A 27,307-nucleotide genomic window follows, 5' to 3' on the forward strand; every position below is an offset into this window, starting at 1 on the left:
TTTTTTATATCATTTGCCTATATTGTCTGTGATAGAAGACAGTTTAAAAAGTACTTTCACTATAAGTGCCATGAGTGATGCAAAAATTCCAATTATTCCAATTATTGTTACACTATGTCCCTCTTCCTTCCTTTATCTGTTGTTTACTTGAAGAATTTCATTGCCAGCTTAGGGTATTACTTGTTTGTAGAGAGTAATATTCAGATTGTGACTAAATACACTTGGATTCAGATAGTCATATCTAATGTTAAGGAGAACTTTTACACACACACACACACACACACACACACACACCATATAATCTACCAAAAACTATCCACAATTTCAGAGCCAACCCTAAGCGAATGATTTTTTTTAAAAGAGCGAGAGATTCCTGAGTTTTGAATCTTTTCAGGCCTTTCTACTTTCTTACAGCCATGGCTGCTGCCATTCCCTCAAAGCACCCAGAACCCCAGGCTAGCAAGAGCTTCTCCCCTCTCCCACCCTCCTCCACTGTCTTCATACCATGTTGAGGGAGAAACATGTTTATAAGCATGCCATTGTATAACTCATTCATTCAATTCATTCAAAAAATATTGATTACCTGTATTTACCAGGATCCTCTCTAAGTGTTGGCCACCGCCTTGGCCCAAGATGCCATAACAAAATACCAAAGACTAAGTGGATGAATGATATTCATCTCTGTTTGTGCCAGAAGTCCAAGCTCAGGGTACCAGCATGGGTGGGCTCTGGGGAAGGCCCTCTTCCTGACCTGCAGACAGTTACCTCACTACTAGGAGGAGAAGCGGGAGGAGAGAAAGCAGGAAAGAAATTGCTTTCTCTCCTAATAAGGCCAGGCCTTATAGACTAGGACCTCACTCTTACGACCTCATCAATTTCCTTTTAAGGACCCTGTCTCCAGATAGTCATAGTGGGGATTAGAGCTTCTATGTACTGTACCACTGTATAAGTTTGGAGGGACACAATTTGACCAATATCAGGGACCCCAAAATAAACCAGACACATATCTCAGCTCTCACAGAGCTCATGTCTAGGAGCTTGGTGTTTAGGGACTTCTTACTCAGCTTCTTCTGAGCCCTCCCCTTCCTCTGGTAGCCCTCAGATTTTGGTTCTCCTCTGCCTTCAGCTTCTGCATCCTCTTCTCTGATCCTTCCTCCTTCTCCTGCATGATCACAACCACTCCTGGAACTTAAGTTTCATCTTTACAATGAAGACTTCAGAGTGGATATCTCCAAGCAAAATCACCATACTGGTCAGGAGAACCCCACTTCCAGTTATTTATTAGATATTTTCAGTTGCACACTCATTCATTCAAAAAATACTTTTCAATTCCTTCTATACACCAACTATTAGAAGCTCAACTTATCCAAAGTTAATTTAATATCTCTTCCCCAGAAATGCTCTTTTCCATTTCCTATCTCAGCAAATGACACCACCGTTCTTTTAACTATACAAGCCAAAAGAACATAGCCCTCAGCCTTGACCATTCTTCTCATTGCTTATATTTCATCTATCACAAATTTTTATTTCTATCCCCTTGACTTCGAGTCTGCTTCCTTTCCTCATCTGTGTTAGTCAACTTTCTGTCACTGTGACAAAATACAGAAAATCAACCTAAAGGAGGAATGATTTATTTTAGCTTCTGGTCTCAGGGGTTTCAGTCCATGGACAGTTGATCTCATCACTTTGGGCCTGAAACAAAGGCAAAAATCATGGCAGAGAGCACATGGTAGAACAAAACTGCTTGCCTCATGGCAGCCTGGAAATTTGGCGGGGGGGGGGGTCCCAATATTCCACTCAAAGACACGCCCACATTTCCAGTTTTCTCCAATTGGTCCCCACTTCCTAAAGTTCCCACCACCCCCTTCCGAATGGCACCACCAACCAGGAACCAACCCTTCAACGTAAGAGCTTTTGGGGGACCCTAAGATCCAAACAGTATCCTCACTGTCATTCAGACTACCATCTTCTCTCTGAAGATCACCGACTTCCTCCCATCCTTCTTCATGTGACTTTTTCTTACTCATCTTTCATGTCCTCCTCAAGATACCAGAGCCAGTAGGAAGCTCTCCTAATTTCCTGTTGAGTGCCTCTTCTGTGAATGTTCATATCTCCTTGTCTTAGTTCCTGCTGCAGTAACAGAACATCACAAACTGTGTATGTTATAAACAACAAAAGTTTATTTGATGATGGACATATAGGCTGTTTCCAAGATTTAGCTTTTATGATTGTGCTGCTATAAATATAGGTAGACAGGTATCATTGTGATATGATGTCTTTAACTGTTTCAGGAAGATATCTAGAATGAAAATAGCTCAGTCAAATGGAATAATACAAATATATATCCATCAACAGGTGAATGGATAAATATGATATTTATACACAATAGAGTACTATTCTGCCATAAAAAAGATAAACTTGAGTCATTTGAAGGAAAATGGATGCACCTTGAGGCCATAATGGTAAATGAAATAAAGCAGACACACAAGCTTAAATATTGCATGGTTTCTCTTACATGAGAAACCAAAATTATAAATAAAGAGCAAAATTAAAAAGATAGATAATAAGAAATGACAAAACACCTTTCTCGAATGGCAAGGGGATCATGAGATGAGGAGTTGGGAGGAGAGGGTAAGGAGATGTAAAAAGGAATTAAGATGTATTATGTACACGTACCAACTCCACACAAGTAAATATGTACTGCAATCATTAAATGAATAAATAGACAAGCAAGCTTACTGGGCTGTGGTTCTAGTATCTGGAACTCCAAGATCAAAGGGCCACATCTAGGAAAGGCATCCTTGCTGTGTTATAACCTAATGGAAAAGCTTCAGGAAGGAAGCCCAGGTGCAGGATAGAAAAGTCAAGCTGAATTCATCTTTTTGCCAGAAGTCTTCTCCCTCAGTAATGCTCTTAGTCACCTCACCAAGGTCTCCTGTCTTCACATTGCTTCAATGGCTATGAAATTCCAACTTGAGTTTTGGAGTTGACATTCAAATCCTAGCCCTCCACAAGTACTCCCATTTAGCCCTTGTCACAATGTTGGATTTTCTATTTACTTCTCTGTATTCCCCACTGGCCAGTAAATTCACAAAGGTCACACAGGGAGTGTTTTGCAAAAATACATGTCCACTTTCTAGTATAATACCTGATGCGTAATTGGCCTCCAACAAGTACTATTTGAATAATGACTATTCCATATGTTGTATTTTCTCTGTTAACTGAATTTCACAAGGATTTAACTCAAAGGAGTGACTATAATTCCTAGAATTTAGAACTAAAGCTTGGAGGAAAATTCAGAAGTAGATTAATAGTTTTGAGAAAAATTCACATTTCTTATTACATAATAGACTATTAGAATCGATGGTTCCTTTATGAATTCTCAAGTCCAAATTATTCAATGTACTTAAAAAAAACTGGAAAAGCAAAGGAGACCAGCTAGAAGACCTGGACTGCTGTCTGGGTCCCCAAACTCAGACAGAATGCATCATTCTTTCTAGCCAACCCGAGACTACGTGTGTAGAGACAGCATTGTTCTTTTAGTGTGGCCCATGCTCAGCATAAAGTAAGTTAAGACATAATCTTGATGGCTTAATGAGCTATTCCAATAGTTTTAAAAATCTCCAACTGTTTGGAAAAGACAATGAGACTTCTTCCAGGTTCTCAAATCACTGATAAAGAAATGAATACAAGGTTTGAGTATATAATGTTTTTAATAAACACTGAAACAACTTGTGTTCAGAGACATTACTTCCCTTAATAAAACATAAAGAAAAAGAAAAAATATGAAAAAAGGAAAAAATGGAAACAAAGTCTTTGCAAATAGGGAAGGGTGGAGGGGGTCAAGGGAGGGCAGGGGAAAGGGAAAAAAATAAGAACCAAGATACTCATGTAATGGTACAAGACCCCAATGATGAATGAAACTGTATTTTATACCTAAAATGTACCAATAAAATTAATGGGAAAAAAGAAAAAAAACATATAAAGAAATGAATAATCCACCTTCCATTTATTGCTCCTCAGAAAAGAGTTCATTTAGGTCTCACTTTTATATTATATAATTTGAATTGAACTTTCTACCTACAGAACAAATTTAAATCCTTCCTGTATCTGCTACATTATACGAATTTGCAAATATAACACCTTTAACCAAACAACAAAAACAAAACTAATTATTTTATTTCACTTGACACATTTAAATTTCCAAGAGAATCTATTTGAAAGACACTGCAGCTCCTTTCCATTTTGCTATCACACTGATTAAGGAAGCGACTTAGGATCAAAAAGTGCTAGCCTTCCTGAAAATCATTAGCCTCTTAAAAGAACTAGAAAAGTTATTGGGAATAACATAAACATGCCATTAGAACTTAGTGACAAATTCTTGGTTGATTCTTGCATACAGGTATTACGTTTAGTGACTCTTGTCAGCAGCTTTTTGTGCCATAAATCCAATAGAAAAAAAGAACTCCACAAACTTTTATACCAAATACTAACAAATAGCTGAAATGTACAAATTACACATTTTTCCTCTTCTCCAGCCTGCCCTTCTTCCTAGTTTCCTGTTCTTAATAGAGATTTACATCTTCCTTCTTGTAGCTCTTCACAGAGGTCTTCATAGGCTAGCCCAACCCAACCCCTGTTCAACATGGGTCACCCCATTACCTTCAGCTTTTGAATCAAACTTCACAGTGGAAAAAAAGGGCCTGAATGTGCATTCCCTCTCTTAGATGGTGTCCTTAGCCCTCTGGATCTCCCTTTCCTACAGGCCCAGGCAGTGGCATTTGTTCCTTATCACAGCCTCCCCAGGCCTCTTTTCTGGTCCAGGACCCAACACTCAAGTTTTACAGCTTCTCCACTCCCTATACACCCATCCCATCTACATTCTACTTGCTCAAGGTCTTAAGTTCAGCCTGCAGTTTGTTGAAAAATACCTACTTGAACAAGTTGCCATTCCTACTTCAGATGTGAGTATTGAAGTTTAAGAAGGGAAATCTTATTAAACTAAAGAAATCCCTACTTGAACTGCAAAAGAACAAATAGGAAAGCATAGATCTGGGAGGGGGTATCTATACATAAAATATATTCCACACTTTTTTTCTCAAAAGTTGAAAATTCAAAGTTAGAATGAGCTGTATAAAATCAGGCCTTCGTTAGCTCCTAGCGTGCCTAAGTACATTATTCTTCATATCTCAGTAGGGATGTGTCTCTCTTACCATCACAGAAATGGAGTGTACTCTTCTGTAAGCAATTAAAAATATATAATAAGGGCCGGGGATTTAGCTCAGTGGTTTTGCCACCTGCTGCACAAGCGCAAGGACCCGAGTTCGATATCCAGTACCAAAAAATAAATATATATATATATATATATATATATATAATAAGCAGAAAGAGTGCCTCTGAAGAGAGCTAAGACTTTCATAGAATGTGATCCACCATGCTCAGATCAGAGGAGCTAATGATTTGCCCAGAGAAAACTGAAGATGAGAGCCTGCCAAACTCTGAACATAATACCTTTGCTACATACAATGCTACACACAGAAAACATAAAAATCAATAAATTCCTTTTTTAAATGCTAGCATAAAATATCCAAAAGTGGTTCCACTGCTCCCAGCACAGAAGAAGGGGCTTCCAGGATGACATCCCACCACTTGCAGCCCAGAGGTAGGGGGTTCCGGGCCACCATTCTACTGCTGCCAGCTCAGAGGAGGGGAGCCACGTGGGTGCCAACAGCACCTCCCTCCCATCAAAATGAGAAGACACATAAACAAGTCTCAAAACCAGACTTCCAGATCACCTACAGCAACCCCAAAGGGAAATGAGATGGAACACTCCGATACTCAACCACCTGGACTCCCTGAACGGACAACAAAAGAAGATCTGGAAAAAATGAAATCAGAAATAATTTCTCAGATAACAGCAGAGATTGTACCCATAGTGCAAGGCATGATTAATAAATTTAGAGAGGACACAGATGAAAAAAATAGAGGAGCTGAGGAACATGATGGAATCCCAATACAGGAAACAAATGGAATCCATAAAATAGATGCAAATAGATTTCCAGGACATGAAAAACTCCATTGAAAGTCTACACAGCAGAATGAGCCAATGTGAGGACAGAATTTCAGATATAGAAGATAGGATTGCAATTAGTGACCAGGAAAAGAAAAATTGCTTCAAAATTATAAGGGCACATGAGAAATCAATCCAGCAGCTGCTAGATGATGCAAAGAAGAATACCATAAGACTGATTGGAGTCAATGAAGAAACAGGAGAGAGTGCACATGACATAAAAATCTCTTCACAGAAATAATGGCAGAAAACTTCCCAAGCAGGGGAAAAGAGCTTGACATACAGAAAAGTGAGGCATACAGGACTTCAAATAGCCTTGCTCAAAAAAAATCTACACATAGGCATATAACTGTTAAGATTCCAGAAACTCAACAGAAGAACAAAGTTCTTCAAGCAGTTAGAGAAAAGAAACAAATCACATACAAAGGACAGCCCATCAGAATCACAGCAGACTTCTCAATACAAACCATCAAGGCAAGAAGAGCTTGGAGTGACATATTCCAAGCCCTAGAAGAAAACAGCCTCCAACCCAGATTGATGTACCCTGCAAAACTATCTTTCAAAATTGATGGAGAAATAAGATACTTTCATGACAAAAAGCACCGTAGGAACTTTGTAAATACCAAACTAGCACTCCAAAGAATTTTACACAATATCCTAGGAACAGACATTGAAGATCACAGTCCCAGGAAGCAAAGCAGAATGAACCCATCTGGCATGACAAGAAATTAAATGTAAAGCGGGAGAACCCAACAAAAAGAAAAAGTCATGGAAATGACAAGTCAGTACATTTCAGTTATAACCATCATTGTTAATGGTCTCAATTCACCAATCAAAAGAAAGAGACTGGCAGAATGGGTCAAGAAGCAATATCCAACAATATGCTGCATACAAGAAACACACTTAATTCAAAAGGAAACTCATAGACTGAAAGTTAAAGGGTAGAAAACAATACTCCATGTGACAGGAACCCAAAAAAAAGCAGGAGTAGCTATCCTCTTGGCAGATCAACTGGATTGCAAACCAACACTGATTAAGAGAGACAAAGAAGGATGCTACATCCTTGTAAAGGGAACAATCCAAGAGGAAGAGATGACAATCATAAATATCTATGCACCAAACACTAGTGTGCCCAACTATATAAAACAAATGCTAACGGACATGAAAAGTCATATATGGACTAAAACAATTGTAGTGGGGGACCTCAACACCCCACTGTCACAAATAGATAGATCAACTGGACAAAAAATAAGTAATGAAATACTAGAACTCAATCGAACTCTTGAACAAATGAACTTAACAGATGTTTACAGAGTGTTCCACCCCACAAAATCAGAAAACACATTCTTCTCAGCTGCACATGGGTCATTCTCCAAAAGAGACCACATACTCGCTCATAGAACATGTTTAAGTAAGTGAGAAGGAATTGAAGCTATCCCCTGTATATTATCACATCATACTGTGATGAAATTGGAGATCCATAGCAAAAGAAACTCAAAAAATTCCATAAACATGTGGAAATTGAACAACACACTTCTGAATAACCAATGGGTCACAGAGGAAATTAAAGAAGAAATCAGACAGTTCCTTCAATTAAATGACAGTAACAATACAACATATCAGAATCTAGGGGGCACAATGAAAGCAGTCTTATGAGGGAAATTCATAGCAGTGAATACGCATATTAGGAAAACAGAAGGAGCCCAATTAAACAATCTGATGCTGAACCTCAAGCTTCTAGAAAAAGAAGAGCAGGCCAACCCCAAAGCTCATACAAGGGAGGAAATTATAAAGATCAGAGGAGAAATCAATTCAATGGAGACTAAGAGAATGATACAAAAAAATCAATGAAGCCAACAATTGGTTCTTCGAAAGAATCAACAAAATTGACAAACCCTTAGCCAACCTTGTCAGAAAAAGGAAAGAAAAGGCCCAAATCCATGCAATTAGGAATGAAAAGGGTGAAATGACAACAGACCCAGCAGAAATCCAGAGGATCATCAATACCTACTTCCAGAACCTATATGCCAATAAGATGGAAAACACAGAAGAAATGGACAGATTCCTAGATACATATGAATTACCAAAGTTGAATGAAGAAGACCTAAAAATTCTAAACAACCCAATATCAATGAATGAAATTGAAAACATAATAAAAAACTTACCAACTAAGAAAAGCCCACGTCCTGATGGCCTCACTGCTGAATTCTACAAGACATTTAGAGAGGAACTACTGCTACTGCTGTTTAAACTCTTCAATGAAATTGAAAGGGAAGCAATACTCCCAAATTCATTCCTGGAAGCAACCATCACCTTGATCCCAAAAGCACAGAAAGACCCAACCGAAAAGGAGAACTATAGGCCAATCTCACTAATGAACATAGATGCAAAAATTCTTAATAAGATACTGGCAAACAGAATGCAGAAGATCATCAAGAAGATCATACACCCTGATCAAGTGGGATTCATCCCAGGGATGCAGGGATGGTTCAATATACCCAGATCAATCAGCGTAATACACTATCTCAATAGAGCCAAGGACAAAAACCATATGATTATCTCCATAGACACAGAAAAAGCATTTGACAAAATCCAACATGCATTTATGATAAAAACCCTACAAAAAATTGGAATAGACGGCCTCTACCTCAATCTGATAGAAGCCATCTATGAAAAACCAACAGCCAGTATCATACTAAATGGTCAAAAATTGAAATCCTTCACACTAAAATCAGGAACAAGACCAGGATGCCCACTATCACCACTCTTGTTCAATATAGTTCTGGAATCATTAGCCACAGCAATTAGACAAGAGAAAGAAATAAAAGGAATAAAGATAGGAAATGAAGAAATGAAATTGTCATTATTTGCAGATGACATGATACTCTATGTAGAAGACCCCAAGAACTCTACCAGAAGTCTTCTAGACTTAACAACCAAACATGAAAAATAGACTCACTGAGACAGAAATAGGGCAAACAATCCCTTTCAGAATAGCATCCAAACAACTGAAATACCTAGGAGTCAACCTAATGAAAGAAATCAAAGACCTCTTCTCTGAAAACTATAGCACTCTGAAAAGAGAGATTGAATAAGATATCAGAAAATGGACAGACATCCCCTGCTCCTGGGTAGGAAGGACCAACATAGTGAAAATAGCCATACTTGCAAAACTGCTATATAGATTCGAGACAGGCAGCAGCACCACTGAGCTAAACCGCTGTCCAAAAAAACTGCTATATACATTCAATGCAATCCCTACTGAAATCCTAGCAGCATACTTCATAGACCTTGAGAAAACAATCCAAAAATTCATTTGGAACAAGAAGAGACCTAGAATAGCAAAAACAATTCTACGTAACAGAGACATGGCAGGGGGTATCACAATCTCCAACTTGAAACTCTACTACAAAGCTACTGTGATAAAAACAGCATGGCACTGACAAAGAAACAGATCAGAGGACCAGTGGAACAGATTAGAAGATGTTGAAACAACTCTAAACACCCTCAGCCATCTCATCTTCGAGAAAGGAGCCAAATACCCTCACTGGAGGAAAGATAACCTCTTTAATAAATGGTGCTGGAAAAATTGGGTTTCAACTTGCCAAAGATTAAAACTAGACCTATATCTCTCACCGTGCACTCAACTAAAATCAAAATGGATTAAGGATCTAAATATTAAAATAGAAATGCTGAATTGTCTGGAACAGAGGTTAGGTAGAACTCTTGAAGACATCGGTGTAGGAAAAGATTTTATGAACAAAACCTTAGTTGCCCATGAACTAGCAGAATCAACAAGTGGCATCTCTTCTTATTAAAAGGCTTCTGCACAGCAAGAGAAACCACCAACAGTGTGAAGAGACAACCCACAATGTGGGAAAAAATCTTCACCTGCTTTTCCTCAGACAAAGGTCTAATATCTCAAATCTATAAAGAACTTTAAAAGATCAGACCTCCCAAATTTAAAGACCCAATCCAAAAATGGTCATCTGAAATGAACAGACATTTCTCAGACAAAGAAGTAGAAATAGCAAATAAACATATGAAAAAGTGTTCAACATCACTGGTCATTTCAGAGATGCAAATGAAAACAACACTGAGATTCCACCTCACTCCAGAAAGAATGTCTGCAATCATGGAATGCTTGTGGGGCTGTGGGGAAAGAGGAACCCTGCTCCACTGGTGGTGGGAGTGTAGACTGGTGAAACCACTGTGAAAATCAATATGGAGATACCTCAAAGAACTAGGACTGGAAGTCCCATTGCAGGGTATCTTCAATGCTGGGTATCTTCCCCAAAGAATTAAAAGAATCATACCACAGTGATATATGTGCACCCACATTCATAGCAGCACAGTTTGTAATAGCTAAAACTTGGAAACAGCCCAAATACCCATCAACTGGAGACTGGATCAAGAAAATGAGGGGTTTTTTTATAAAATGGAGTACTACTCAGCCATAAAAAATGAGAAATTAGAGACATTTATAGCTAAATGGATGCACATTGAGGCGATACTCTTAAGTGAAATAAGCGGGACACACGTGTGTAAATACCGAATAGTTTCTCTGCAGTGAGAAACTGAAGTGTAAATAAGGACTAAAAGGTATAACAGATAATGTGAAATAGGAAGAAAAGGGACAAAGGGGAAGGGGAAGTGAGAGGGGTAGGGGAAAGGAAAGAAGGGAATGGGATGAATATGAGAAAATGAAAAAATGGAAGCAAAGAAAAAACATGGAAAAAATGGAAACAAAGTGTTTGTAAATAGGGAGGGATGGAGGGGTTGAAGGGAGAGCAGGGGAAGGGGGAGAAAATAAGAACCAAGAGAGATTATGTAAAGGTGCAAATTTCCAATGATGAATGTCTTTATATTGTATACCTAAAATGTACCAATGAAATAAAACTTTAAAAAAATTAAAATATCCAAAAGTTTTATAGTTCCATTTTCATTGGTTTCTTTCATGCAAAATGAGATCTTTGACTCCTTTGGACATGATAATTTAGTCTTTTCAAGATGAGTATGAGAACAACTGAATTAAATATAGCTCTTGCTCAATAACTCTTTTGTTTTGTTTTGTTTTGTTTGGCACCGGGGATCAAACTCACGTCCTTGTGCTTGCGCCTCAGGCGGCAAAACCACTGAGCTAAATCCCCAGCCCAACATGCTTACTCTTAAAAATAAATGCTACATTCACTCCAGTGAGTATTTCTCACTCAGCCCCAATTCACCTTTCACTTTGGACTAAACAGACTGCCCTCCTCTGCCCACCAGACCTGCTTCCTATTTAGGGGGAAAATGCTGACCTGCTGAAGGATCACATCCAACCCAATCATCTCTTTTTCACTTTGTTTACAGTGATCCTCTGAGCCCCAGCCTGTGTCCTTTAGACCTGGCTCTTGCTGGCAGTATCAGCGCTGAGTATATTCTTAAGAGATTTGTCCCCTAGCACTCCAGTCTATAGGTGGGAAAGAAGTTAGTAAAAGGAACCAGATTGCATGAACCGGCTTGCAAGCTGGATTGCTGGCAAAGATTATTTCTGTTCTCCCTCAAGTACACAAATATGCATGTGAGGCCAGGGATTTAGCTCAGTGATTTCACCACATGCTGCGCAAGCGCAAGGACCCGAGTTCGATCCCCGGTACAAAAAACAAAACAAAAAAACAAACATGCATGTGACCATCTACTTTGGAGACTTCTTTCAAGTTGGTTTGCCCATGAGGAAATCATCATTTCTAAAGTTTATTTCTCTGATCTTCTTCCTCTGAGGCCTCACCAGAAGCATAAGGGAAAGTTGTTATGATGGTTGTTAATTGAGTATCTATCATGTGCCCCACAGGTATCATTGTAAAATTTTATTTCATTTATTTTTAAGTATATAATGCAATTTGTATTTTAAACTTCAAAAGATATTTCCAAAGCCTTAGAAAAATTTCCTCCAACCACCCATCAATTTTCTCTCTCCAGAGACAACAAATGTTACCAATTTTTAAAAGTTTCTTCCCAGGTATATCCCATGCATATGGACCAAAACACAAATACACACACGTGCATGCACACACACACCCACACACACACTTTTCACACCCTTTTTACATAACCCAAATAATAACATACACCCTATATCTGTCATTTTTGTTTTATGGACAACATATTTTAGATAACTGCCTATTTCATGTTATAAACAGCTTCCTCATTTTTGAAAAGTATATTATATTCCATTGTGTGTAGAAATAATAAGTTATTTTGCCAGATCCCTATTGGTGGCAATTAAGTATGTCTCTGGTTTTTTCCAGTTGCCAACAATACTAAAATTAGCAAATCTGTATGAAAGTCAAATCTCACAGCAGTAACTGAATGATTTTAATTTTAGTAGGTCTTGCAAAATGGCCTCATAGTGGCTATAAAATTTGAATTCCCACATCCTCACAAATATGGTGGATTTTTAAACTTTTTAATGTTTTTCAAAACACTGTCTCTGTGCAATTTTAATTGATACTTGTTTTTACTATGAATGATGCTGAGCATCTGTTCACACAGTTTAGTTTTAATATTAGCTCTATCACCTGCAGCAGTGATGGTGACCCTATTGGCATGCACATTGCAGTGGGCTATTTATATTACTGAAAGCTCTAAAAGGTTTGCCATCACTGACCTAGAGGTTGTATTACTTGGATGAAGTAAAGTCATTAAGATGAATCTACACAGTGCAGACAATATCCACCTCAAATAATTGTTACAAAGACCAAGTACCATGATATAGGAGATGTAAGTTCTTCTTAATGGTTTGCACTATCTTTTCCTCAGTAGTTAACACTTAGGGGGGGCTTTAAAAGCACAAGCTAAGAATTCAAGGAAATAGAAAGTGATCAAGACCCCAGTTGTATGGCCCAAAAATTACAGGTGAAGTAAGGACCTATTATTTAATGCTTGTTCACTACCTTCACCAAATGGCAGCTTGCTTAACACAATGTCACTGAAATTCTATACAGCCAGAATTATCTCCCTGGGGAGAAAAAATAACCATGCAGTGTCACCAGAAGCTAGCTATATAAACTTGGAGGACAGAAACTCACTTGTAAGTCCAGTGTGGTTTGGGAAATGGATTGTTGCAATTCAGTTTTAACCATTTTACAGTGTTTTCAGACCCATTGAGAACCACCTTCTATTCCTCCCACTGGGACATTGTACAATGTAAGTAAATATCCATCATCAGATTTTCAACCATAGGTTGTTGACAAAATTGTAGTCCTGTCAAGAAAAGGACTATGGGTCCCGCCACTCCTGGCCCAGAGGAATGAGCTTTTGGGCTGCCGTCTGTCCTGCCACTCCTGCCTCAGAGGAAGGGGCTTCCGAGCCACTGCCAAACCACTCCCAGCCCAGAGGAAGGGGCTTCCGGGCCACAATCCATCCCGCCACTCACGGCCTAAAGGACGGGACTTCCGGGCCGCCATCCATCCCGCTGCTCTTGCCCCCTGTCCCACTTCTCCCAGTTCAGAAGAGGTCAGCCACACAGGTGCCAACAGCACTGGCCCCAACCCCTGATCAAAATGAGAAGACATGGAAAAGAGTCTCAAAACCAGACTTCCAGATCACCTACAGCAACCCCAAAGGGAAATGAGATGGAACACTGATACTCAACCACCTGGACCCACTGAACTGGCAACAAAAGGGGATCTGGAAAAAATGAAATCACAAATAATTTCTCAGATAACAGGAGAAATTGTGCTCCTAGTGCAAGACATGATTAATAAATCTAGAGGGGAGCTGAGAAACATGATGGAATCCCAACATAGGAAACAAATGGAATCCGTAAAACAGATGCAAATAGATTTCCAGGACATGAAAAACTCCATTGAAAGTCTACACAGCAGAATGAGCCAATGTGAGGACAGAACTTCAGATATAGAAGATAAGATTGCAATTAATGACCAGGAAAAGAAAAATTGCTTCAAAATTGTAAGGGAACATGAGAAATCAATCCAGCAGCTGCTAGACGAATAGAAGAATAACATAAGACTGATTGGAGTCAATGAAGAAACAGGAGAGAGTGCAGATGACATAAAAAAAACTCTTCACAGAAGTAATGGCAGAACACTTCCCATGCAGGGGAAAAGAATGTCACATACAGATAAGTTAAGCATATAGGACTCCAAACACCCTTGATCAAAAAGAATCTATGCATAGGCATATAATTGTTAAGATTCCAGAAACTCAACAGAAGAACAAAGTTCTTCAAGCAGTTAGAGAAAAGAAACAAATCACATACAAAGGACAGCCCATCAGAATCACAGCAGACTTCTCAACACAAACTATCAAGGCAAGAAGAGCTTGGAGTGACATATTCCAAGCCCTAAAAGAAAACAGCCTCCAACCCAGATTGATGTACTCTGCAAAATTATCTTTCAAAATTGATGGAGAAATAACATACTTTCATGACAAAGAGCACCTTGGGAACTTTGTAAATACCAAACCAGCACTCCAAAAAATTTTACACAATATCCTAGGAACAGACATTGAAGATCACAGTCCCAGGAAGCAAAGCAGAATGAACCCATCTGGCATGACAAGAAATTAAATGTAAAGCGGGAGAACCCAACAAAAAGAAAAAGTCATGGCAATGATAAGTCAATATGTTTTAGTTATAACATCAATGCTAATGGTCTCAGTTCACCAATCAAAAGAAAGAGACTGGCAGAATGGGTCAAGAAGCAAAATCCAACAATATGCTGCATACAAGAAACACACTTAATTCAAAAGGAAACTCATAGACTGAAAGTTAAAGGGTGGAAAACAATACTCCATGTGACAGGAACCCAAAAAAAAGCAGGAGTAGCTATCCTCTTGGCAGATCAACTGGATTGCAAACCAACACTGATTAAGAGAGACAAAGAAGGATGCTACATCTTTGTAAAGGGAACAATCCAAGAGGAAGAGATGACAATCATAAATATCTATGCACCAAACACTAGTGTGCCCAACTATATAAAACAAATGCTAACGGACATGAAAAGTCATATATGGACTAAAACAATTGTAGTGGGGGACCTCAACACCCCACTGTCACAAATAGATAGATCAACTGGACAAAAAATAAGAAATGAAATACTAGAACTCAATCGAACTCTTGAACAAATGAACTTAACAGATGTTTACAGAGTGTTCCACCCCACAAAATCAGAAAACACATTCTTCTCAGCTGCACATGGGTCATTCTCCAAAAGAGACCACATACTCGCTCATAGAACATGTTTAAGTAAGTGAGAAGGAATTGAAGCTATCCCCTGTATATTATCACATCATACTGTGATGAAATTGGAGATCCATAGCAAAAGAAACTCAAAAAATTCCATAAACATGTGGAAATTGAACAACACACTTCTGAATAACCAATGGGTCACAGAGGAAATTAAAGAAGAAATCAGACAGTTCCTTCAATTAAATGACAATGACAATACAACATATCGGAATCTATGGGACACAAAGAAAGCAGTCTTATGAGGGAAATTCATAGCAGTGAATATGCATATTAGGAAAACAGAGCGAGCCCGATTAAACAATCTGATGCTGAACCTCAAGCTTCTAGAAAAAGAAGAGCAGGCCAACCCCAAAGCTCATACAAGGGAGGAAATTATAAAGATCAGAGGAGAAATCAATTCAATGGAGACTAAGAGAATGATGCAAAAAATTAATGAAGCCAAGAGTTGGGTCCTCAAAAGAACCAAAATTGACAAACCCTTAGCCAATCTTATCAGAAAAAGGAAAGAAAAGGCCCAAATCCATGCAATTAGGAATGAAAAGGGTGAAATGACAACAGACCCAGCAGAAATCCAGAGGATCATCAATACCTACTTCCAGAACCTATATGCCAATAAGATGGAAAACACAGAAGAAATGGACAGATTCCTAGATACATATGAATTACCAAAGTTGAATGAAGAAGACCTAAAAATTCTAAACAACCCAATATCAATGAATGAAATTGAAAACATAATAAAAAACTTACCAACTAAGAAAAGCCCACGTCCTGATGGCCTCACTGCTGAATTCTACAAGACATTTAGAGAGGAACTACTGCTACTGCTGTTTAAACTCTTCAATGAAATTGAAAGGGAAGCAATACTCCCAAATTCATTCCTGGAATCAAGCATCACCTTGATCCCCAAAGCACAGAAAGACCCAACTGAAAAAGAGAACTATAGGACAATCTCACTAATGAACATAGATGCAAAAATCCTTAATAAGATACTGGGAAATAGAATGCAGAAGATCATCAAGAAGATCATACACCCTGATCAAGTGGGATTCATTCCAGGGATGCAGAGATGGTTCAACACACACAAATCAATCAATGTAATACACTATCTCAATAGAGCCAAGGACAAAAACCATATGATTATCTCCATAGACACAGAAAAAGCATTTGACAAAATCCAACATGCATTTATGATAAAAGCCCTACAAAAAATTGGAACAGATGGACTCTACCTCAAACTTATAAAAGCCATCTATGAAACACCAACAGGCAGTATCATACTAAATGGTCAAAAACCGAAATCCTTCACACTAAAATCAGGAACAAGACAAGGATGTCCACTATCACCACTCTTGTTCAATATAGTTCTGGAAACATTAGCCACAGCAATTAGACAAGAGAAAGAAATAAAAGGAATAAAGATAGGAAAGGAAGAAGTCAAATTGTCATTATTTGCAGATGACATGATACTGTATATAGAAGACCCCAAGAACTCCACCAAAAGTCTTCTAGACTTAATAACCAAATTCAGTCAAGTAGCTGGTTGCAAGGTCAACACACAAAAATCCATAGCTTTCCTCTACACCAATGACAGACTCACTGAGAGAGAAATAGGGCAAATAATTCCTTTCACAATAGCATCCAAAAACTGAAATACCTAGGAATCAACCTAACAAAAGAAATCAAAGACCTCTTCTCTGAAAACTATGGCACTCTGAAAAGAGAGATTGAATAAGATATCAGAAAATGGACAGACATCCCCTGCTCCTGGGTAGGAAGGATTAATATAGTGAAAATGGCTATACTTCCAAAACTGCTATATAGATTCAATGCAATCCCAATTGAAATCCCAGCAGCATACTTCCCAGACTTTGAGAAAACAATCCAAACATTCATTTGGAACAAGAAGAGACCTAGAATAGCAAAAGCAATTCTAGGTAACAGAGACATGGCAGGGGGTATCACAATCCCCAACTTGAAACTATATTACAAAGCTAGTGTGACAGAAACAGCATGGTACTGGCAAAGAAACAGACTTGAGGACCAGTAGAACAGATTAGAAGATACAGAAAAAACACCAGACACACTCAGCCATCTCATCTTCGATAAAGGAGCCAAACACCCTCACTGGAGGAAAGAAAGCCTCTTTAATAAATGGTGCTGGAAAAATTGGGTTTCAACTTGCCAAAGACTAAAACTAGACCTGTATCTCTCGCCATGCACTAAACTAAAATCAAAATGGATTACAGATCTAAATACTAAAATAGAAATGCTGAACCAGTTGGAACAGAGGTTACATAGAACTCTTGAAGACATCAGTGTAGGAAAAGATTTTATGAACAAAACCTCAGTTGCCTGTGAACTGGCACAAGCAATCAACAAGTGGGATCTCTTATTATTAAAAAGCTTCTGCACAGCAAGAGAAACCACCAGCATTGTGAAGAGACAACCCACAATGTGGGAAAAAAATCTTCACCTGCTTTTCCTCAGACAAAGGTCTACTATCTTGAATCTATAAAGAACTTAAAAAGATCAGACCTCCCAAATTTAAAGACCCAATCTGAAAATGGGCATCTGAAATGAACAGACATTTCTCAGACAAAGAAGTAGAAATAGCAAATAAATACATGAAAAAATGTTCAACATCACTGGTCATTTGAGAGATGCAAATGAAAATAATGCTGAGATTCCACCTCACTCCAGAAAGAATGGCTGCTATCATGAAATCAACCAATAACAAATGCTGGCAGGGCTGTGGGGAAAGAGGAACCCTGCTCCACTGCTGGTGGGAGTGTAGACTGGTGCACCCACTGTGGAAATCAGTCTGGAGATACCTCAAAGAATGAGGTCTGGAAGTCCCATTTGACCCAGCTATTCCCCTGCTGGGTATCTTCTCCAAAGAATTAAAAGAATCATACCACAGTGATATATGTGCATCCATGTTCATAGTAGCACAGTTTGTAATAGCTAAAACTTGGAAATAGCTCAAATGCCCATCAACTGGAGACTGGATAAAGAAAATGTGGGGTTTTTTTATAAAATGGAGTACTACTCAGCCATAAAAAATGAGAAATTAGAGACATTTATAGCTAAGTGGATGCACATTGAGGCAATACTCTTAAGTGAAATAAACAAGACACACATGTATAAATACTGAATTGTTTCTCTGGTGTGAGAAACTGAAAGTGTAAATAAAGACTAAGAGGTATAATAGATAATGTGAAATAGGAAGAAAAGGGGCAATGGGGAAGGAAGTGGGAGAGGTAGGGGAAAGGAAAGAAAGGAATGGAATTAGTATGAGAAAATGGAAAAGTAGGAACAAAATCTTTATAAACAGGGAGGGATGGAGGGGTTGAAGGGAGGGCTGGGCAAGGGTGAAAAATAAGAACCAAGAGAGACTACGTAAAGGTACAAATTTCCAATGATGAATGTCATTATATTGTATACCTAAAATGTACCAATGATTAGAATGAATAATCGATAATGCAAAATAGAAAGAAAAGCCCCAAAGGGGTAGGGGTAGTGGTAGTGGCAGGGGAAAGGAAAGAAGGGAAAGGAAAAATGATGAGAAATGGAAATAAAGTCTTTGTAAATAGGGAAGGGTGGAGGGGATGAAGGGAGAGCTAGGAATGGGGGAAAAATGAGAACCAAGATGCATCATGTAAAGGTACAATTCCCAATGAGAAATGTAATTGTGTTGTATACATAAAATGTACCAATAAAAGAATTTAAGTAAAAAGTAAAAGGACTATGGCTTTTACAAAAATAAAACGTTTTGAAGCAGGTCATCAAATATTAGATTTTAAGATGCTTTAATATACACCTAAAATGATTGACACTCAAATGGCAAATGTGTCTACAGTTTAATTTAGAATTCCTTTGTGTACAAAATTATCAGTAAAGTGTAAACAAAATATCACCCAATTTTTCTTAGCCATAACTTTTAGTCTTTCTATTTATGTCATCAATAAATGCTAGCACTGGATTTGAAAATTATTGAAACCCTCCTGGACCCCAGTAAGAGAAAACAAGGAGTGTGATTTACTTTTGGTGAATATTAGAGGTTTTATATATATATTTAATTTCTCATTTTTGTAAAAGAAGCCAAATAATCGTTTCCACATTAGGACCAAACTCAACTGTTACGTATTTAAAAGTTTTTAAATCCGTAGCATATCTATTCAAGGTAAGTTTATTCTAAGACTCCTTTCCATAATTATAGATACTCTATCACATTTTGTTAGAAACCACTGAAGACAAAAGTGGATTTGTTTGGACCTCACACATTGCTACACAAAGAGTCTTAACACTGAGCTACATTCTCAGCCCAAAAATTTATAGAATTTTTTCTCTTTTTTAAAGAGAGGTTCTCACTAAATTGTTCAGCCTGGTCTTGAATTCATAATCTTCCTGCCTCAGTCTCCTGAGTAGCTGGATTTACTGGTGTGTGACACTATGCTCCGCAAATAGTCTATCATTAAAGATAACATCCTATTCCCCTAATATTTTCCCCTAATATTTTTAAAAATATGTCTTCACCAATGTCCTGAGTTCAATCCTGGTACCATAAAAAAAAAGTCTTCGTATTTCAAGAACATGGATCTAAAATGAACCGAGTGGATTTAATTTTCCCATGGAGAGGGGGTAGGCAGCCTGCTATTATAGGCTATGTCCCTTTGAATTAAACATTCTATTTTTGTGCTATGTTTCCTCACTAGACTTTGAGATCTCTTTAGACTACTAACCTACTGCATGGCATATATTTGGTAGTCAAATACGTTAGAATAAAATAAATGAAGGAATAAAATTAGTTGAACTTGTTGTCTGGCTTCACATATGTCTTAGTTACTTTTCTCATTGCTGAGACAAAGTACTTGACACTCAAAGTTAAAGGAGAAAAGGTTTCTTTAGCTCACAGTTTATACAGATTTTAGTCCATAATTGGCTGGCTCTAAGGCAGGGTGGCACAAGCCAAAGGGGCAACAGTTCATGATAGCGGAAGAGAGAAAAAATGACAAGGGACCTTAACAGTATCATTCTGCTCCTTTTATACTTTATCTAGGCTACCAGGCTGAGAGTGGTGCCAAACCAGTCAGTGGACTAATTTAGTCATCACATACTCTTAATCCCAGCATCACACACTCTAGAGTCAGCCCCCTCTGAAAAAGCCCTAAGACTGCATGAGGCTTTGGGTGGGACATCTAGACACAAACCATAACATTCCGCCCCTAACCCCCCTGCCAAAGACTCATGTACATTCCTTTATGATAAGGGCATTTAGTCCATTTCTAAGAGTATCCAAAGTCCTAACAGTTTCAGCCTTGCTGAAATGTCTAAGTCCTAAGTTTCCAAAAGGTACAAAGAGGGGCATAGAAAGGAATGGGAATAAAGCAAGACCAAAATCCAGTAAGGCAAACATTAAATCCCACAGTTCCACTTTCAGCATCCACAGCAATCTGTGTGACAAGTTGTGAACTCAAAAGGGCTTGGGTGGCTCCACCCCCATGGCACTTCTGGTGGTGGTAGCTCCCATGGCTTCTCTCTTGGGCCATGTCTGCTCACTGCTGGCAGCTTTCCTCAGACCATCCATGCTCCTGGCTTCTCCAAACTTCTGGGGTCTCCACTGCACCTTTGGCTTCACACACACAGCTTTACACATTGCCCTCTCGGGGGCACATGCCTGGTCTCCCAGGCCTTCTTCTTAAATCTAGGTGGAAGCCTTCCTGACCCCACAACTCTTGCATCCTGCATGCATCTAAAACCAGCACCACGTGGATAATGCCACAGTCTTCTGCCAGCTGGAGCAGTGGCCAGGCTTCCTTCTCTCTTGGCTGTAAGGGTTGAGTGCCTAAATCACTGAGCACTTTGAACCCAATTCTGAAGAACAAATTCTCTAGGCTGTCACCATCCTGGAACATGATGCTCTGGGACTTTCTTCTCAATGCAAAGTCTTTCACTTTTGCAATTTTGAACCTGCAAAGGGTGGAGTCCTGCTCCTTCTTGGGATACCCTTAGGCCATCTTTTCTATTCTCCTGATCCTTCTCAGCAATCAAAATCCCCTCTGCTCTATATTTGCAGTCTACAGCTTTAAAAGTTTTCCTTTCTTGCCAAATTCTTAACGTTTAAAATCATTTTGCTGGGCAGCTTGCTCTTGATACTAAAAATAAATCTAACTAAAAGCCCTCAACAGTAGCCACGCCATGGCCTCAACATTACACTGACTTGAAATTTCTTCTGCCAGATTAATTAGTCTGCCACTCTTAATCTTAGTCTCAGGCAAAGTCTCTGGACATGAGCAAAATGCAGACAAACTTTTTGGCAAGGTATTGTCTGGAGTACAACAGCCAATGTAGTCCTTCTTCTCAGCAGAAACCTCCTGAGCCTAGCCTTTATCAGCAGGAATTCTATCAGCCTTCTGGTCTTTTGAGCTCTGACCAGAATCTCCCATCAAGTACAGCCTAAGCCATTCCAGCTCTACTTTTTCAGTAGGCATCTCCCATATCTACCCACAAGCCAGCTCCAAAGCCTCCTAAACCACATGGTCAGGTACAGTCACAGAAACAACCCCACTTCTCTGGCACCAATTTCTTCTTAGTTAGTACTCTCATTGCTGAGACAAAATACTCAACACCCAATGTTAAAGGAGGAAAAGTTTATTTGGCTTACAGTTCATAGAGGTTTCAGTCCATAGCTACTGGCTCCAAGGCAGCATAGCACATGTCACAGGGGCATCGCAAAGGAGAAATAGTCCATGGCAAGTAGGCAGGTGAGAGAAAGCAAGCAAGGGGCAAGAGAAGCCTCTTTCTGTCCCTTATATTGTGTCCTGGCTACAAGGATTAGAGTGGTGCCAAACCAATCTATGGACTGATTCAGTAATCACACGCCCTTAATCCTGGCATTGCCCATGAATCAATCACACATTCTAGATTCAACCACCTCTGAAAAAGCCCCACCTATGACTGCATGAGGCTTTAGGGGGACATAACAACTTAGATAAAATCTTTTCAAACTTTTACCTGTTGTTTGGATTTATACAGAATTTACCATGTGTTCTTTACTATCTGATACGTAGCACAATCTCCATTTCTCAAGAATTGCATGGTGAGAAGACAGGTTCTGATTAGCAATGCCTTAAAAGCCAAGTTCCAGACCTGCCTGACCTAATAGCTCAGACTCTTTGTGGTTCCTGCTCTGGACTTCTCATGTGAATGACCTTCAGGAACTCTGTGACACTGTGGCTCAGTAAATGCAGACCGACCACACAGGTGATAAAGCCAAAATGTACAGCTCAATTGAACAGATCCAGTCCCTGACCACAACATGGCCAGTGGGTTCCAAGTGATCTCCTTGTTCATGTCTAAATGCAGCAATTCTGCTCAGATACCATCAACTCTTTGTAATCATTAATAGCAAGTACCACTTACTTTGGTACTTTTAGAGAAACTCATGATGTTCAACTTTACATGCTTTTTCATGTCCAGTAATTTCATTATAAAACCAATTTGCAAAACAAAATTATAAACTCCTTGAAAGTTTGAATCAATTTGGGACTACACAATGAAGGTTGTAGGAAGATTGCCCTCATTATTGTAGTCTTTTATTAACTGAATTAAGAGATTTGATGAAAGGTTATGTCAGCTGAATCATGTTTATTTGGTCAGTTGGACATATGTTTATACACAAACAGAATGTTAATTTAGAGTCATTTATGCCTAGTGTTAGGATCCCCAAATATTAGATGGCACATTTCAAATTGAAGTCTAAGGCCACTATGCAGGATTTTGGGGGAGAAGAGTTTTTAACTCTTCTCTTACACAGATTACAGATATAAATGGGTCAGGAGTTGAGAAATTAGAGGATTTCAGGAAAAGTTTCTGCTGTCAGTCCCCTTCCACTCACAGAGAAGAAAGGTGTGCCTGCTTTACTGGAAGCCCAGGGAAAGGGGCTTAAGAAAAACCCTGTTATTGCTAGCTGAGAAGCCCTCCCAGGCATAGGAACCACTGTGACAGGGATGCCTGAGAGATGGAGCCATGGATGGATGTGCAGAGCAGATGTGAAGCACAGGAAGCCATGCAACAGCAAGGATAGCTTTACCACTCGTGAAGGCCCTAAGCCCCTTTCTAGATGTTCACACTGGGCAAGTCCAATTAAAGATGAAATGAGGACCAGAGCTAACATAGAAATTGAAAGGTATAAGAGAAAACTCATAGATGACTTCCTATGAAAGAGAAAATCAACATTGGGAAATTCTGATTCAAAGGAGTTTACATATGAAGGGCCTGATGATGTGGAGATAGAAGCAGATTAATTGTGGAAAGAAGACTATTGTCTGTGGTTACCATATTAAAGAAGTCCCCAGATATCTTTGACAACCTCACATCCATCTCACAACTCCTAATAAACTTAAAAAGTATACTTGCCAATCATTGGACAAACTCTGGGAGGTAGGCCCTGAATTTTGGGGTCCTCTGAAGAGCTGAAGAATGATGTAATTTGCATGAAATACACCCTGTAGGCCTAGGGGAAATGGAAAGGGAATCTACTAAAAGCTGCTCCTTATCCTACACAAGCTCACAGGAGAACTTTGATGTGTACTCTGGCACACCCACCAAAGTCAGGCACATGGACGGCCAAGTGGTGGATGCATTTGATTTGGAAGCTTGTTTAACTGACCACTTGAGAGACTTCTCAGCAATAAGCCAACTGCCACCTGGCGGCCAAAGAGAAAACAGTTGCTTCCACCTGGCCAGGTGGAAGGCAACCCAAGACTAATAGCGTGTATAGGTAGACCTGGATGGTTTCTTTATCCTCCTGATGAGCTGTTATTCTTGCCTTATTTTCTTAAGACATTAATTTCATGAGTGGTGAGTATATATTGCATGTTTTAAATTGTAAATGGAACTAAATCTGAAGAAGACTGAACAGGAAGCAATCTTGAAAGAAACTTAATTGCTCAATACCACCATGTCCCAAGTCAGATTGACGATATTCTTTAACTGGTTTCCCACAAGCATCTTAGATTTTCAGTTGCCACTTATCAGATGGGTTGTGGATTTAACTGTGTATCCAAGTGACCAATCTAGAATCAGCTTTCTTTACAAGTATCCGACAAAGTAGAGTTCAGATGCCTCTAATGACTTTTTAAAAACTTATTTTCTGATATCTTATCAATATATCAAAGTAAGTTTTTTTCTCATACAGAACTCTCAACAGTCAAAGATGTTAAACTCAACTGTTGAATTAATGGGTTTATATAAGTTATGCTATCTTAATTTGGTACTGGTTAACAGCCCCAGTTCAGACCTCAATCTGTAGCACTCTGAGAGTAAAGGAAGTTGAGGAATTAGGAAGGAATTTGTTTTTACAATCAGTTAATTTAGCATGTAAAATTGCTACAAATAACAATGTGTAGAGTTTATATTCAATTGTAAACTTAAGACTGTTGAGTTTCTATTACTTTTATATAGAATGATACTACAAAAGTTTTTTAAAAATTAAAAAGAAAACCCTGTTATGGCTTAGATTTAAAATGTCCCCCAAATTTTTCATGTTTAGGAGTGGGGCCTGATTTGAGGGGGCAAGTCATAGGGACATGACTTGGAAGGGTATGTTCTTGTCCCTGGCCACCTCTCTAATCTTTTCTCTCTCTCCCCCTCTCCCTCTCCTTCTCTCTTTCCTTTTGGCCCATGAGCATGAGGTGAGGAGCCTTCCTCCACAATACCCTTCCATCATGCCATTTCTGCTTTAGAGCTAGGTGACCATACATGAACTGAAACTGTGATCCAACATAGTCTCTCCTTCTTTAAGTTGCATGTGTTGAGCATTTTGTCCCAGTGATGAGTGAGAGGCTAATACAGAAAATTTGTACAAAAGAAGTGAGGTTGTTGCTGTGATTATATCTTAATATATAATGCTTCAGAATCCTTTGGAACTTGTTTGTGAGAGGATTTTGGAAAGGGTTGGAGATATTGGCTAGAGAAGCTTTAGAATGCTATAAACTAAGCTTGATGGGTGAGTCTAGTTGGAACTCAGAAGAACAGAATCCTTATTGGAATCCTAGATGGAGTTAAAAAAAACCAGCCTAAGGCAGTTTCAGTTTGGTTCAAGAATTCTTTTAACAGCTGTACTTGGCTATGTATTTTACACTTTGGCAGAAAATGTCTTCATTTTTCCCATGTCTGAAACTTTGTGAGAGAGTGCAAGTCAGGGCAGTGGACTAATTAATCTGCTGGGGGAAATTTCAAAGTAGCCCAATGTTCAGGCTGTAGCATGAGTATTTCTGGCTGCTTTCAGCCATATTTACAGTGAATATCAAGACCAAAAGATCAGAGTTGAATATGTTGAAAACTTTTGCTGGTGGCCAGAAAGAAAAGACCTATACAAGTGGGTTTGAGGAAAGTGTGGTTGCTGAAAAGATTAGCTTTAAAAAGAAGCCACATACTTTGCATCAGGTAAAAAAAGAAAGATGGTTTAAAGGTATCTCAAGAATCAGCAAGATTCTACCAATCACAGGCTCAAAGGTGCAAAAATATGAACATGTCATTTGAGCAAAAAGCCTCTGGGGAGCCCTAGTCTAGAAGGGCTGCCTATGAAAGTGGTCCCCTGGGTTCCATTTCATCATACTCATCCATCCAGGCACTCCAAGGCCATTTCACTCATGGTCCAGGGGCCTCAACTCCTGCTCAAGCTCACAGTAGACTTTGACATCATCTATGTAGTACTGATTTTACAGTCATGCAGAATGCAAGAGTTATAGGATCATGGAGGCTTTCAGCCAGATTTTAAAAGAAGACCTGGGATGCCACGTAGTGTGCCTCCCTGAAAGGTATGAGACTGTGAGAGTAAAGCTAAAAGTGCAGTGAGAACCCAGGAAGTTGTAGATGCCAGGAACATGGAACATCTGCCAAGGAAAGCCACAGACAGTAAATGGAGCCAGCCCAAAAGAGAAGCCATGTAGGCTGCAATTGGCAAGGCCATAGTGGTCAGTCTGCCAACCTTTTGGAGCTCATATCTCACCATAACCTGTGCTGAGTGCTGAACTTGGAGCTATAAGATTTAGTATTTGCCCTGTGGGACTTCAATTTTGCTTCAGTCTCATTTCTTTCTATCCCCCTATCTCTCCCTTTTGTAATGGGAATATTTATCCTTTGTCATTATATGCTGGAAGTATTTAACTTTATTTTTTAATTTTACAGGCACTCATAGCTAAGAGTTTGCCTTGAGTCTCAGAGGAGACTTTGGACTTAGACTTTTCAGCAATGCTGTAACTGTTAAAACATTGCTGACTCTTAGAGAGGAACTAAATATATTTTGTATTATGAGATGGACATGAGTTTTGGGGACCAGCATTTGAATGTTATGGTTTAGATCTAAAATGTCTCCCAAAATTCTCACATTCAGAGGAGGGGCCTGGTTGGTTGGAGCAGGTAACTGGGTCATTACATGGAAGGATGTGTTCTTGTCCCTGGATCTTTTCTTCTCCTTCTCCTCCCCCCCCTCCTCCTCCTTTTTCTTTTCTCTCTCTCTCTCTCTCTCTCTCTCTCTCTCTCTCTCTCTCTCTCTCTCTCTCTCTCTCTCTTTCTCTCTCTCTCTCTCTCTCCTTCCTGACTATCATGAAGTGAGAAGCTTTCCTCCACCATGCCATGTCTACCTTGGAGCCACCATGCCATGTCTACCTTGGAGCCAGCTAAACAAGCATGGACTGAAATTGTGAGCCAATATAACCTTTCCTTCCTTAAGTTGTATGGGTTGGGTATTTTGTTCCAGTGATGGGAAAGTGACTAACACACCTCCAGAACACTAGTCTACTAAGGACTGGCAAACATGGTGACCTCAGCAGTCTGACACATCTGCAAATCCTACAGACAAGAGAACTCTGGCTTGCAAGGCTAAACACAAGCAACAAAAGTTAGCCATGGCAGGATAGAGCTGCTTCCAAAGTTTGTAGAGGTTCAGAATGGAGCTGCTGTGGGCAACACTCAAGGGG

The 27,307-nt window shown here is 39.2% G+C and overlaps 1 protein-coding gene and 1 pseudogene across 4 annotated transcripts in view; one reads left to right on the forward strand and one right to left on the reverse strand.

The window, feature by feature from the left end:
- The window catches only part of Esr1 (estrogen receptor 1), a 426,367-nt gene that overhangs the window by 303,926 nt on the left and 95,134 nt on the right, over positions 1-27,307 (reverse strand). The window lies entirely within an intron of this gene.
- On the forward strand, positions 23,360-24,093 carry LOC101716767 (histone RNA hairpin-binding protein pseudogene; annotated as a pseudogene).

This window comes from Heterocephalus glaber, unplaced genomic scaffold (genome assembly GCF_053883595.1).
Source record: "Heterocephalus glaber isolate CG9 unplaced genomic scaffold, H.glaber_assembly_v1.0 deba00001593, whole genome shotgun sequence".
Classification (NCBI taxonomy): domain Eukaryota; kingdom Metazoa; phylum Chordata; class Mammalia; order Rodentia; family Bathyergidae; genus Heterocephalus; species Heterocephalus glaber.